The following is a 14,608-nucleotide window of genomic DNA, read 5'->3' as shown; positions in this document are numbered from 1 at the left end:
CCAAGTGTGTAATTATCACAGTTAAAAGGGGATTGAATTTCCCCTCTGAAAATACAAATACATATATGCATTTTTCTATTGGGCACAGTTATTTATTTTGGAATATAAGTAAGCAATATGTGATACTGAGTTTTTAAAATATTGCAATTAGCAGCCAATGACAAAACATCAAACAACCTCTGATGTCATTAATGCAGATAATAAAAATTCCCATAAACTACCATTTAGTCATGTCCAGTTTGTGTAGCCAGATTTATTTGTAATCCTATATGCCGGGAAACTGCCTCTCTATTTAAGCAGTGTGTGTGTGTGTGTGTGTGTGTGTGTGTGTGTGTGTGTGTCTGGCATTAACACAAAGGAGACCAGACGATGACATTCATAGGCTTATAGACTCGACTCCTGGGGACACACTTGGATGGAGGCAATTAAAATGCCTGTCAGGCATTTGATACCAGAAGCCCCTATGGTAAACCGCTAAATCATAAGCCAGGGCTGCATCTTATTGTCAGTGAATGATGGCGGAGCTGGGTGGCTTGTCATCATTCTCGAAAATTCTGAGGCTAGTGAGCTCTCTCTCCCTCTCCCACTCGCCTTATTTTCCTTTTCGCCACTGCGGGGACTTTTTCTAATTTGCAGCTTCCCTTTCCCCGACACACACAGACAGGAGCTGGTGGCTTGCAGACTGCGTCTGTCTGGAGCTAGAGAGCTAGAGCCAGCCCGTAGAGATAATGCTCCGGGAGAAGGATTCTGCAGCAATCCTCAAAGGCTAGACTTGGGTGGTATCGCTGCCTATTCACTGGTAATGGTTTGGGTTTTTTGGTTTTTGTTTTTTTTTTTTAATTTTATTTTGTTCTATTTTTAATCCATTTTTCAAAGGATCTGCTTGATGGGATCTCAAAGTAAAATGCTTTAAAATTCATTACTGAGCTTCCTAAAAATTCAAGTACTGCATTTTTTGTACTACAGATCTCAAGACATAGATTTATTATCTGGATTGTAAAGAATACATTTGCTTACTGGTGAGTTACAATTTTCAATATTTAGTTAACAAACCTGTATATGTATATTTTTTTTTCTTGTGTTTTGTTTCAGTAGATTCTTCAGCTTGTTGTCTCTAACCGAAGAAACATTGATTGGGAACTACTCATTCAGAAAATTAAAAGGTACCACATGTTTTGTTTGGGTGTTTAAATGAGGGAAAATCGGGAAAGATTTGGAATGTTTTTATTCAAATTAATCTGTCTATGGTTGATCTTTTATCCTTAAGCCTACGTTGATCATTGTCTGTAGCATGTATCATTCCCCAGGCAGAGAATGCCATTATCCAAGGCTTTTTTGATTATAAGACGTTTAAAGAATTATATCTTTTGCCTGTGTTGCAAGTTGTTAACAAATATCAATATGCCTGGCTTATTTTTGGATTTTTATTATGATAGCAGCTAAAAAAATGTCCAAAATTCTCTATATTAATGAAAATTCAGTCATTTGAATTTAATAGAACTATACTAAAGTAATGATTTTATCTGAGGGAATCCTGCTACTAAGTGATATTTTTAAACTGGTAAATGAAACGCTGGTAAATTCCCAGGTAGAATGAGCGCTAGAGACAAGAGCTTAGGAATGACTCAGTATTGTTAGGTTTTGCGAATAAAATATTGTAACTTCTTCACTGATGCTTCAGTCTTTAGCACCATGTTTAAAGGCTGAGGTTGTCGGTTATTAAAAGAACTGATTTTACATATGCTTTATTGGCATAAGAAAGTAATCCTTCATCTTGCCATGAAATCAAGTTGAATCCATTGATCCTGGGCCTTATGCCTTACATGAAAAATATTAATTTTTGAATTCAGCATCACGATGTGTATTGATTGGAGATGGCAATTACAGGTATTACCTTTTGTTTAATTCCTTAAGATTACCTCTGACTTCAACATACACTCATGTCAAGAAAAGCTATATTTGAAATTTGCCTTCCAAAAATGGAAGACATTTTCTGCCTTGCTGAGAAGATCAATAACATCTCTTAAATCTTTCTTTGGCATTCACATAGTATTTCCTCTCAAGATTATCGGTCTGAAATCTTTTATGCAGTGAAGTTAGTTTTTTTTTTTTTAATGTACTTGGGAAATAGCTAATGTTCAACGACAGATCCTGAAATGCCAGAAGTATGTGAGTGTACATCTGTGAGTGTGAATATTTGTACCAGTTGAAGGAGATGAATGCATTGTCCTCGTTTAATTTTCTCTGCAGTGTGTATTATGAGGCCCTTAATTTATTCATTCCACAAGCACTTACTAAGAGCCTTGGTAATGTGGGTAGTTATTGTGGGAGAGAAGGAAGGGGCAGATGCCACTGTAACCACCCTTCCAGAGTGTAGGCGATATCACATAATATTTTTGCACAAGAGAATGAATTCATTACAATAAATCAGTGTGTTCTAAAAAAAGGAAACTGCATTATTTCAGATATTGAACAAAAATCTAATAGACTAGTCTCAGAGATACAGGAAATATATTGCATTTTTCCTTAGAAATTACTCAGTGGAGTCAGGTATGGAATCCCCAGACAGGACTTAACTATTCCTCCTGGATATTGTAAAACCCTTGGGACTATTCTCTCATTTTAGGTTTCACTCAGAGTAGTGAATACATTTCATTTTTGGTGCAAAAAAATCTATTTGGTATTTTCCCATCTCACAAAATCCATATAGTATATATTTTATGTGAGAATCTGTTTCCTAATCTGCAGGATCATTTAGCAACTCATTATATTAATTTTGAACATTGGGGTATATACATGAGTTGGAAAAGGATGATGTTGCTATTTAACCACTAAAAAATGTATTCAATATATTGTTAATAAGAACGAATCTGCTCTGTTGTGATTTAACTGGGTGTTGGAAAAGTGGCATATTACCTCACCTAAAGCCTCTTAGTGCCTACATTTTCTAGGACCATTTTAAAATATACCTAGGGGTGTGTTGACAGACTTTGTGTCATCAACTAGGGTTTATTGAAATAGACTGTTATGGCATCAGATCAGAATTAAATTTGACTTTTGGGCTCGAAGAGAGTCAGGGATCTGTATCACGGTTTTGCGAATCAGGCTTGTCTTGACATTGGTTAATTATTTCACTGATTTTTTTCACTGATATCTACAGCACATAAAATAGTGCCTGGAACATAGTAGGAGTTCAACAAATATTTACTTATTTGATGAGTAAATGTTTCATCAGCATTTTTCCTCTGTTACTTTTTTGTTCTTGTTTTTCATGAGATTACACACTGTAAAACAGACATTTGGTACTTTTTTTTTTCATCTACTCAAAACATTCATTATATCGTCTCTAATTAATAAAAATAATTAATTAGATAATTAATATCAGGTAGAAAATCAGGCGAACCATGTGTGGAAATTTCTCCAAGTTATATAGAAAAGAATTTTTCCAGTTTTAGGTTAAGATGGAAAGAATTTTTAAAAATGTCCCTTTTCACTTTCATCAGCAAGGGAAGGGTGCCAAACTGCAGCATGAGTTTTGCTTTAAGGATGCTTCCTAAATACTACTCCCAAGCTTGACGTTGTTTATTGCTCTTCATGTCTTCAGCCAAGATTTTGCTGCAGCAGTGGGGAGGAGGCCTTCTCTTTCTGTCTCTTTCTTTCCCTCTGTAATCCTAGAAATGATGTCATAGTCTTCTTAAACGCTTTGTTGCTCATCGTGGACTAGTATGACATCATTTCCTAATGTATAGAGAAACTTCTAGAGTCATGATAGTTTTAGAGAATGCTATTTTTTCTTGCCATTTATTTTTATTAATAAAGCTATGGTTTTTTTGTTATTAACTATGTGCTAGATAATTACCCTTAGCCCCTAATGTAGGTTATCTTGTTTTAACTCTCTCCACAATCCTGGGAGGTGGGTATGGTCTCCATTTTATGGATGGATGAACAGAGATTCCAACTGGGCAACCAACACAAGTCTGGCCCAAAGTCCTTCATAGTAACCACAACATACTACCTTTTTTTCCTAGTAGATTTTTTGGCTCATAGCCATTTGCTTTAATATTTTATTTATGCACGTGACATATACTGAAATAAGGTTCAAACAGTATGCCTGTAGATTCTTGTTTTCATATGCATAAGGTGGGACTAAATATATCTTCAAATATGTAACATAATCAAATTCTGATATATTTTATATTTTTAATATATATATTTTTTATTTAAACTGAAGAACTTTATTCTTTAAGGAGGAATGTCAGAGGGAAATTAGGAAGTCTTAAAATAAATTAATCCATAAAGGATTCCTGTGTCATTACGATGAAGACATATTACTGAATTATAGTCCACATAACTAAATGAGCCAGATATCCAAGTGTTAAATAGCATAACTTGATGCAATATTTTGTAAAGCTTTTTTTTTAATTGAAATATGGCAGAAGTTTCAAATGACCAAACAAACAAACAAACAAACAAACAAGCTGGCAACAGTATGCAGTGTGCAGACACTACCTTCAACCTTATATACAACTTAGCCAGAAAAATAGCTGAGGACACTAACAATTACAAACATGTATTAAGATGCTCTACTTGAAAAGCGTATATAGAATAGAACACTTTTGGAGCCCAGTGGGGTGCAGCAGAATAAAACAAAGAAGTACCCTCAAGGCTCAGTGGTAGCAAAAGAAGTATTCCAGGGAGAGAGAATGCATGGAGGAGCTCCAGGAAGAACAGGCAACACTTAGCGCAGAAACCAAAGAAAGTGAACAAGTGGGGAGTATAGACTGATCTCATTTATATTCTAGAGTGTAGGGTAGAGGAAGGGGATTCTTAGAAGGTGTGGATGGAAATAGTGTTCAGTTGTGCCATCTGAAATGGCTACGATTCTACCCCCTTTTGAACTACAAAATAAAAATCCATTCAGGTCAACCCAATACATTGTAAAGGGGACCCTAAATGCCAACTTGAGGAAACCGTTCAGTATTTGATGAGAAGCTGTTGGGTGTATTTTGAATAGCAGGCCACTATGACCTAAACTGTGTTTTCAGGTGACTTAATTTATAGCTCTGTGTGAGATGGAGTTGTGAGTGAAAGTATGTTGAAGGAGGCATCGCTTTGGAAGCTATAATACGGTAATCCAGGAAATAATAAAGGCTCAAAGAGGGCGACTGTCAACACAGTGGGCATAAAAAAGAGGTCATGAAAATGAAAGATGTTTCTGAGCTCAAACTCATAAGCAGAATATAGCAACTGCTTGATTAGTAAGAAGAATGAAAAGCAGAAGGACCCAGTGCTGCCTCTAATGTTGGAATTTGGTAACTGGAAAAAGGAGGGGAGAAAAGTCATGAAAAGCTGCTTGAAACAAGAGGCTCTCTTTCATTTCTGTTGCATCCTAGTCTCTAGCAGACTGTGTAGTATGTAGTGTACAGGCAATAAATATTGACTGAATGAGAGAGGGGATAAAAAGAGAAGGAGCAGGGTTAGGCCACGACGGGCTGGATATGCAGGTAGACTGATCTGGTAGTTTGCAGATCATGTAGGGCCAACACTGAGAACAGAAACTGGGGAGACAGGACATGGGTGACATTATCAGGAGAGGAGAGAAGAGGACCCGAGAGAACATTCTTGATAGCACCGACATTTAGGTGGTAGACTAAGTAACAGGAATTGACAAAGTTAAAGGAAGAAATATTTAAAAAAAAAAAAAAGGACAGGTGAAGTAATAGAAAACAAGGCTAACACTCAAATTATGCCAAAAAGTTGAAGAATGACAATAGGTAAAAGTCTGTTGCATATATTATTTATTTCAGTAATGTTTTCTGTTATAAAAACAATAAACCCACGTTTTATAAAACTTGTAAAATTTGGAAGAGTGTAAAGGAAGGAAGTAATAGCCATCCATAATTACACTATCCAGAGCCTGTGGTTAATATTCTGTTTAACTTTCTTCCTTTCATCTATTGTGTTTAAATTTATGTAACTGGGATCAGAACAATACAACTTGAATTTTGCCTTTTTTTTTTGCTCAGAGTACTTAAGCATCTCTTACAATATTTTGCCACCTGTGTAATATTCTATCATGAAGACATTGGATATGTTTATTCCCCCGTGTTTCCCAACCTTTCACTACCATCCTAATGCTGCAATGGAATTGTATTTTACTCTCACATGGTATTTCAAATTATTTCCAAGGGATGTTTCTATAACAAAAGCATCAATGTATTTTGTGTTGTGAAACTTCTGGTCAAATATTATTTGGTGGCTCAAAACTAGCCTCACTTTTGTTCCAACAACGGGAATCTAGGATGACATTAGCGCCTGCCATGTGCCAGCCTCTGTGACAGGCACTTTAATCATCACAGTGACTTTAGATTCTGTTCTGTCCACGTAAATGGAGGAGCAGAGACTGTGACAGTTGCACAAGTGTCAGGACTAGTTGTGAATCTGGGTATGACTCCAGACCAGTCAAATTGTTCTTGAGGAGTGAATGAGTGCATAAGGATATGAAAGTAATAAGAAAACATGTTCAAGAGATCCAGAACTCAAAGGCAAGAGAAGAGAAAATATATAAGGCAAGGAGGACAGTGACTGCAGTGTGACTTTACTCTTAGTAACCTGGTAAGTCCTAAGCCAAAGGGAGGGCACATAGAGAGAGGGAGGGTGTATGTGTAAGCAGAAGAAGGACAAAAGTATAGAAAAGGTCCTGAGATAAAGGAGATAAAAAGCACAGACAAGGATTTAGGCTTGGTAAACAAAATTCATGTTCCCTAATAAAAGCAAGAGAAAAGAGAGTGGGACTTTTCTAGTGGTAAAGAAAAGATATTGGGGGCCCTACATATCCCCTAGAATTCACTTCAGACTAGAGGAAGATCCATTTTTAATCATTCATTGAATATTTATTGAACACCAATACCATGCCCTTTTCCTTCCCTAATGGAACTTTATTTCTAGAGGGGGGAAATAATCAGTGGATGTACAAGTAAAATTAAAAGATTTATTCACGCAGTTATGCAGAGAATGGATGATAAGGTGGTAAGAGTAGACCCAGGGAGATCAGCTCCTCAAACTTCACAGCAGAGAGGAGGAGTCCCATTAAAATGCAGATTTGGAATCATTAGGTCTGAGGAGGGACCTGAGAGCCTACGTTTTAACAAGCTCCTGGGTAATGTTGACGCTGCTGGACTGTGTCCCATGCATGGATTGGCAAGAGGTTAGGAGGTGAATGTCCAGGCAAGAAAAGTTAGAAATAAGTGGAGCAGTTGTTATGAACAAGTCAAATGTGAGCCCTTCTTTTAGTGTGGCAGCACTGCATACTTCCCCACCTCTTTGGTGGTAAGAGAGAATTGTCTCTCTTGGTTTCTGACTCTTTCAATTCCAGCCAGTTGTTTTATGAAAGATCCATTAAACAAACCACAATGAGCTACTGGCATTTCAATCTTTCTGCCCTATGCTCAATGTTTCTTGTGCCATATAATGAATTCTTATGGCTCAGGTTCAAGGATGTGTTTCCATATAACACTGTGCCAGTTTCTTAACTCCAGTTCTGTTTCCCTGTTCCATGATTTCTTTGAACTTCTCACCTCCTCTCTGCCTGGATGTTCACCACAGCACCAGCCCGATAAATTCTCTGGTCCCCTAGCACTTGACATACCTCATGCCCCTCTGTGCTTAGTGGCAAAGCTCCTGGATGTCCACATCTCATCTTCTTGCCAACCACATCCCAATACAAACCTTGGGGGACTCTACTTTAAAGCCACAGGGGACTACAGGGTATGGAGAATAGTCTCTGATTTAAGGAATGCATTTTTTCCAACAAAATCATTTATCTTTGGTGGAATGTTTTGGTTGGTGGCAGCAACCTGCATTCCTCCGGAGAAAGGATGTGTTTTTTTGCAGATGATTAGAGTGTTCAAAGAGGCTAAGTGTTCACAAGAAGCCTTGACACTCTTGAGGGATGTTATCTTTCTGCCTCCACCATGAGTCTCTTAGTCCTCCTCTATAGCTTCAGGAACTTGTGAACATTTGCGTGTTTGGTTCCTTCCACACTACCCTTTGCAGCAATAAAATATCTAAGAAAACAAGAAATCACATAGAAACACCTTAAGTGCATATTAAACATTTGTGATGTCCTCACACTTATTAGCATTTATCCTTTGTTTAAATGGTTGCTCCCATCTCTAGGCCATACTGTGACTAGATCTGTGGTCTTTGTCACTGTAATTTTGACATTTGGTGTTTACTTTAACAAGCAAGTAGATGTGAGCAGTGCCATTAGAAACTTTGAATTAAAAATTCCAGTGAAATGCTAGTTTTCATATGAAGAGAAGTCAACTTAAATTGATATCTCTTCAAGGAAAACACTTAGGAGAGGTATCTAAGGAGCAAAGCCATGTCATGGGCATTTTTGCATTCATTATGTTGTCTGCTCAGAAACGTCCTTGATGCATAAGTCAAGATGAAGCTACGAAAATGAGTGTTGGGCATGAGTGTATGTGCGTGCATGTGTGCGTGTGTGCGTGTGTGTGTGTGTGTGTGTGTGTGTGTGTGTGTGTGTAACTAGTCTTCCTATAGTGGACATCACTGGTCTTTGCATAGACAAACTGGAATTGGTAAAATACCCAGAATTTGAATACCATGCCTCTGCCTTTTTGCAATTTTATTCAACAGTTAAGAGTCTCAGAGTAGCACAGGATAATCTCTGGTCTTCCTGAAAAATTCTCCTTTTCTCTCTCAAAAAAAAAAAAATTGAATCAATCCTCTTTTTTTGTGGATTCCATTTGGGTCTGCCACAGATGGTTTGAATTAACCTTTCTTCAGATTCTCTCCTGGTGTTAATGACTTTGGATTATGACTATTTAAGGCACCAGATGTATATTGGCCCACATCTGGTAATTGTTAAAACAAAGCTACTCTATTTAACACTTACAACCAAAATATATTTCTTTACAATGAATAGGAACTTAAGAGATGATGTTTCTTTTCAGGAAGATCTTATGTTTTATTTCCAATGTGAATAATGATGTTGCTACTTTCTTTTCCTTAAAAGTATTTTCTTGCTTACTGTAGGATTTTCTCATGGTAAGATTTCATGGTTATATATACAGAATAAGATACATGTAGGCATTAAGAATTCTCTCAGTGCCTAAGAGCAGCTAATTAGCATGATTTTGAGCATAGCTGCAGGTAAATTTGTGATATTCTAGAATCTTAAAAAAGAATAATTAGCCTGCTTTAAGTAGTGGGGACAGAAATCCCTAAAATGATTGACTTTTAAGATTATGTTGGTAGTTGAGGAAATATGACATGTAACATTGAAAAGATTTTAAAATGATACATGAACTCATAGTCCTGAGTAAGTCACATAACTGGTCAGACTTTTCCTCTACAAGATGGGTGGATAGTCCAATAGGTCAAAGGGCAATAATAAATGTAATATATAGTTTAATGTGTACACGCATTTTTAGTTGTTTCTTATGATATGCTCACAAAAAGGTCCAAGACATAGACTTTGGTTTATAAAATTATTGAAATAATACAACCAGTGAGGAAGTAGCATTTAGACTTTGAGAAAGAACTTATTTCTGTACCACTTTTTAAGTGCTAGAAAGCATGTGACCTCCCAAAGCTCACAACAGTCTCTGGAATGGGAATGGCAGATCTTGTTATATTTATTACAGATAGGATATCTGAAGTTTGGAGAGTGCAAATGACCTACCCAAGTCCCTCCACTAGAAAACAGTAGATCTTTGGCCCATAACCTTGCTCTAACTCTAAAGCTTTTACTTTCTACTAAGATGTAGCCAAAGCAGATAAATGAGTATATCATCCCAAATATGGAATATTTTAATAATGCACTGACTTGACTGCTAAAATAAAGAACACATTTCCAAGGTAGCCCTGGCCTGCATTATTGCTCTGCTCTCCCAAAAGACTCCTGCCCTTTAGAGTACTGGATTAATATGGCATGGAGCTCAGTAAATACTAGTAAAAATAGCAGTTATTACTGAAATGGCTTTATACTTTTCAGTATGAAAAAGAGATCAGACTAAATATATCACAGAAAATGTAATCTTAATGATTTAAAAAGCATTTGCCAGAGGGATGGATTAATAAGAATCCATTGTTTAGTTTCAAGTTTCACAGAATTTTAAGCAAGTGGTAAGTAACTCAGCAAGAATCCCGGATCACAAAGAAAATGATTAAAGCCTCAGGAAATCAGATCTATGGAGAAAGATTTGTAAAAGCAGGCATTTTGATTTGCCTATTTTTAGGACAATTATGAGAGCTAAGAAAGAAGAAGCTGGAAGCTACGGATCCCAATTCTGATCTCAGATGTAGAAAGAGGAGGGTAGCATATATAAAGAAAATTATAACCTCAGAGGTCATTGAGTAGGGCTAGGGCTGAGGTTAGGTGTGTTGAGGCAGACAGCAACAGGTACGGGTCCACTGAGGACATTGTCATTGTGGAGACCTAGCTCTCCCCCAAATTCTCCTTTCCACCATCTTCATCCTGGTTCTCATAGCTGTCAGGGTTGCTGAAATGCTTTTATCTTGTCTTCCTGCCCCAAACGCCATCACCCCATTAATCGCCTAAACAAACTGTTAACACAAACTTTTCTTTGGCTCTTGTTTGTTTTCTTGAGTTGTGCTAGCCAATAAGTATGGTAGCAGCTAGCTACTTGCAACTATTTAAATCTAAATTAATTAAAATGAAAATAATTAAAATTTCACTTCCTTAGTCATACTAACCACATTTCAAGTGCTCCATAGCCACATTATTTTTATAGAACATTATCTTTTATAGTACACTTCCCTAATGAGATAACTTTCATTGGAGAGGGCTGATCGGAAGCATAACCCACGTCCCTCACCGAAGCATCCAAAGCCTACATTGACCTCTCCTTATCCCTCACTACCCTTGGCACATACCCTGCACTCCACACATTTTTCTCTTCCTCTTCCTCATCATCATTACTACAATGATAATCAAAATATTAATAGTCCTTATTTATTTAATCTATATTATGTGCTAAGTACATACAGTTCAGAAGACGAAAAGGGGAAGAGGGAGGAGGAGGAAGAGAAGAGGAGGAAGAAGAAAAAGAAGAACCCTGCAGATAGGATTTTTAAATCCCCAATTCACAGAAGAGGTTTAATGAAGTATATTCACCAAAGATAAATTGCTAATGGTTAGTGGAGCTCGAAGGAAACCCAGGTCTGTCTGTTCTCATAGCCAAGTGTTTTACTCTGTACCAATGATTCTTAACCAGAGACAATTTGCCCATGCTGCCGGAGGTCTTTTGGAAATGACCTATTTAAATTAGATCTTTTTAACTCAGAGAAACTTTCCTCTGGCTTCCTTTTTTTTTTTGCTATCCCTGCCTCTGTCCTATATTTAGGAGATTCCTATTGACAAATGTTGGACTTACTGGATTGATCTGTCTTAATTGCCTTTTTTCTTTACATATTTTTAAAATCCCTTTTTCTATATTCAAGACTTTTTTTCCTATCAGCTGAATTATTATTTGCCTTTAGCCCTGCCAATTCTATTTTTAATTAATTCATGAACTACTTACTTGGGAAATCACATATTAATTTCCAGAAACTTTTTTCTTACCCTCTATCTGATACTTTTCTAAAATTCATTTTTGGAAGGAAGTTCATTTTTAAAGTGTGCAATATTCTTTCAAATCTCTCTGAGAAAGACAATTGTAAGTTCTCTTGTTTCCTGAACCATCTCTATTTCCTCAGGAGTCATTTCTAAAAATATTTTGCTTGTTCATGCTGCTGGTGTTTCTCAAAGGTCTTGATTTGGAGGACTTTTGTTTGTTTGTTTTTATGTATGAAGAACTAGGCTGAAGATGATAGGTAGCTGCTGTAAGTTTCCTCTGCAGTTGTGCAGATATGTACGTCCGCTCACCATGAAAGCTGATTGCAAATGCTGGGTAAATGGGCAGAGTTTGTCAGGAAGCAGGTATCCCAGGAGAAGCACAGAAATGTAACCAGCACATTAGCAGGTTACAATCCCTACAACTGTTCCAGTTCTGCATAAATTTATCTGTATTAGACCTGGTTCTAAAACTGATCACTTGCTTTTATTAAAGGCTAGTTCTTGCTTTCACCATTGGGGGCAAAATCTTCTCCTATCAGCTAAAAATGTAATAGCAAGGGGAAGAAGAATAAATAGAAAGGGTCCCTATTGTTCTGAATACATTTCTTAATGAAGAGCCATGATTTTAGTCTCATAGCTTCCTAGGACCCTGTATTTGAAGACTCTAAGCTTGGGGTTTCTCCAGGTTCTTCTGTTAACGCAGGGGCTCCTGGCAGCAATTTTTCTCTTTCTTTCTTTATCTTCATTCTAGGGTATCTTCAGAACGGTTTTGCTAGGGCTACATCATTTTCAACATTTTTATTATTTTAAAAACAACTAGAGAAAGGAGAAGGGTGTGATAACTCCTCCATTACCGATCATGTTTAATCTTCTTTACCATGTACTTTCATAGCACCAGTCTAAGTTTGTACTCTTTTGCACTTATTATTCCAGTGTTCTATCTTTACTGTTTACTAGTCAGTTGGAAAAAAATATTTCCCTTTCTTGGGCCTTTCTCTTTCTGTAAAATAAAGATAACATCTTATTTTCTGGGTTGAAATGGAACATATGAATGCATGTTGAAAACTATAATGTAGAATACAAATATAAGCTGTCTTTACATAAAAGATTTTGTCATAGGTCCTGAGTAACAAATAATGCAAACTTGAATGGCCATTGTTACAAGAAAACCCTTTCCCTATGCAATAGGAATTGCAAGGCGATGCCAGTTTGACACTAGAACTATGCAGTGCAGGGGCGCCTGGGTGGCGCAGTCGGTTAAGCATCCGACTTCAGCCAGGTCACGATCTCGCGGTCCGTGAGTTTGAGCCCCACGTCAGGCTCTGGGCTGATGGCTCAGAGCCTGGAGCCTGTTTCCGATTCTGTGTCTCCCTCTCTCTCTGCCCCTCCCCCGTTCATGCTCTGTCTCTCTCTGTCCCAAAAATAAATAAACGTTGAAAAAAAAAATTAAAAAAAAAAAAGAACTATGCAGTGCAGAAGAAGCAGAAGTTATGCATCAATAGAAATAATTAAATAAGCAGTTGTTTATTGATATATTTTACACCTAAGGGAAAAGCAAAGATAAAAGCAGACCAAGAATGTGGTTGATATACTATAGCTCATTTAAAACAAATTTGAATTTTTGGTTTGGCAAAGAACATATGACTTAATGTTGTGTGATCCCTTTTGATTGGCAAAATTAAGAATGTGAATATTTATGATAATAATGAGTATAATTTAGTGCTGTTAATTAGCTGCCACAAAAATATTACTGACTTAATATGGCTTTAGTTAATTGAGGGTTTCTGCTCTGTCAGTCAAGTTGAGACATGAAGCACCAGTAAAAGGAAAATGAAGAAAATGAGAATAACAGTAAAGTGGCTTACTCGGAAAAGTTGCGGAAATGTTAACAGAAAATTAAATGTAGAAAGAAAGTTAAGAGTCCCAGCAGCCTTTGATTTCAATCTACTGAGAACCATTTGTGGAAAATTGATGAAAGGAGTTTTTTCCTTAAATTATTAAATCCAGCATCTTATTGATAGCTTTTATTCTTAGAAACAAAATGAAAACACATCAAACAGACAAAACAAAATAAATCAATGTGAATGTACGCTGAGTGATGCGTGTATGATTCACTATCTGACAGCTATTTATTCTCATTTTCTGCATGTAGTTATTACATTCTGAAGCTGAATGTCTGTAGAGGATAAGTCACCAGCCATAGTTAAATGTTAATGGATCCAGTGACACAATTTAAATTCAAGGCCTCATCCAAAGGAATGTGAATAAAATGCATTTGTTTGGCTTTTTATGACCACTATTAAAAGTAAAGGAAATGAAACCATAAACAACTATGCTCAAATATTGGCCTAGCTGAGGCTGTTTTGTAGCAGTATAAAGCCATATTTATTGATGGGGAAGCTCTGTTTAACTTACCCAGTCTATCTAGATTATAATTGAGGTTAAAAAATGTATGTAGCGACGTAGACAAAATGTGGAATACTAATTCAAAATGAGTTCATTCTGATGTGTTTTAATTTTCTGTTGTTGTAAAGGGCAGGTACCATTTGTAAGTGTTATTTGTTCCTACTCCATCTCTAAGGCCTTAGCCCGTAGTTAATGTGGTGCAGATTACTTTTGCCCCCAATATTGATTATCTCTTCCTTCCTCAGTAATAATAGGACCCCTGCTATTTGGAGGGTTCGTGGTCACATGGACAGTCAGAATAAGATCCAGAATTCCAGCCTCCCTGACAACAGGTGTAACCATATGACTCAGTTCCAGCCAATAAGATATGAATTCCAATTGTGTGTGAAACTTACATTAAAAGGAAGGAGTGTGCTCTTCATCACTCTTTCTTCCATTCTTATGGTAGGAATTCAGAGGTGATGCCTAGAATTTCTGTAAACACTTTGAATATGAGATAACTTTGTAACGAATTTTTATTGTTTAAGCCACTGTTATTTGGACTTCCTCCATGACTTACCATCATTTGTATGACAATTTTACAATTTAAAGTTA

The 14,608-nt window shown here is 36.7% G+C and overlaps 1 protein-coding gene across 15 annotated transcripts in view; it reads left to right on the top strand.

Moving 5' to 3' along the window:
• MAP2 (microtubule associated protein 2) overlaps nucleotides 1-14,608 on the top strand; it is a 282,560-nt gene that overhangs the window by 141,706 nt on the left and 126,246 nt on the right. For 14 of the 15 annotated variants that reach the window (XM_047871613.1, XM_047871627.1, XM_047871626.1 and 11 more), the window contains exon 3: nucleotides 1,096-1,163. The gene's annotated coding sequence lies outside the window, so the exon portion shown is untranslated. Of the gene's footprint in view, nucleotides 1-1,092; nucleotides 1,164-14,608 lie in introns of all 15 variants that reach the window. The other variant, XM_047871614.1, reaches the window with a different exon arrangement.

Source organism: Prionailurus viverrinus, chromosome C1 (assembly GCF_022837055.1).
Source record: "Prionailurus viverrinus isolate Anna chromosome C1, UM_Priviv_1.0, whole genome shotgun sequence".
Classification (NCBI taxonomy): domain Eukaryota; kingdom Metazoa; phylum Chordata; class Mammalia; order Carnivora; family Felidae; genus Prionailurus; species Prionailurus viverrinus.
Note: the sequence above shows the minus strand (reverse complement) of the source record. Positions and strands in the feature narration are given on the sequence as shown.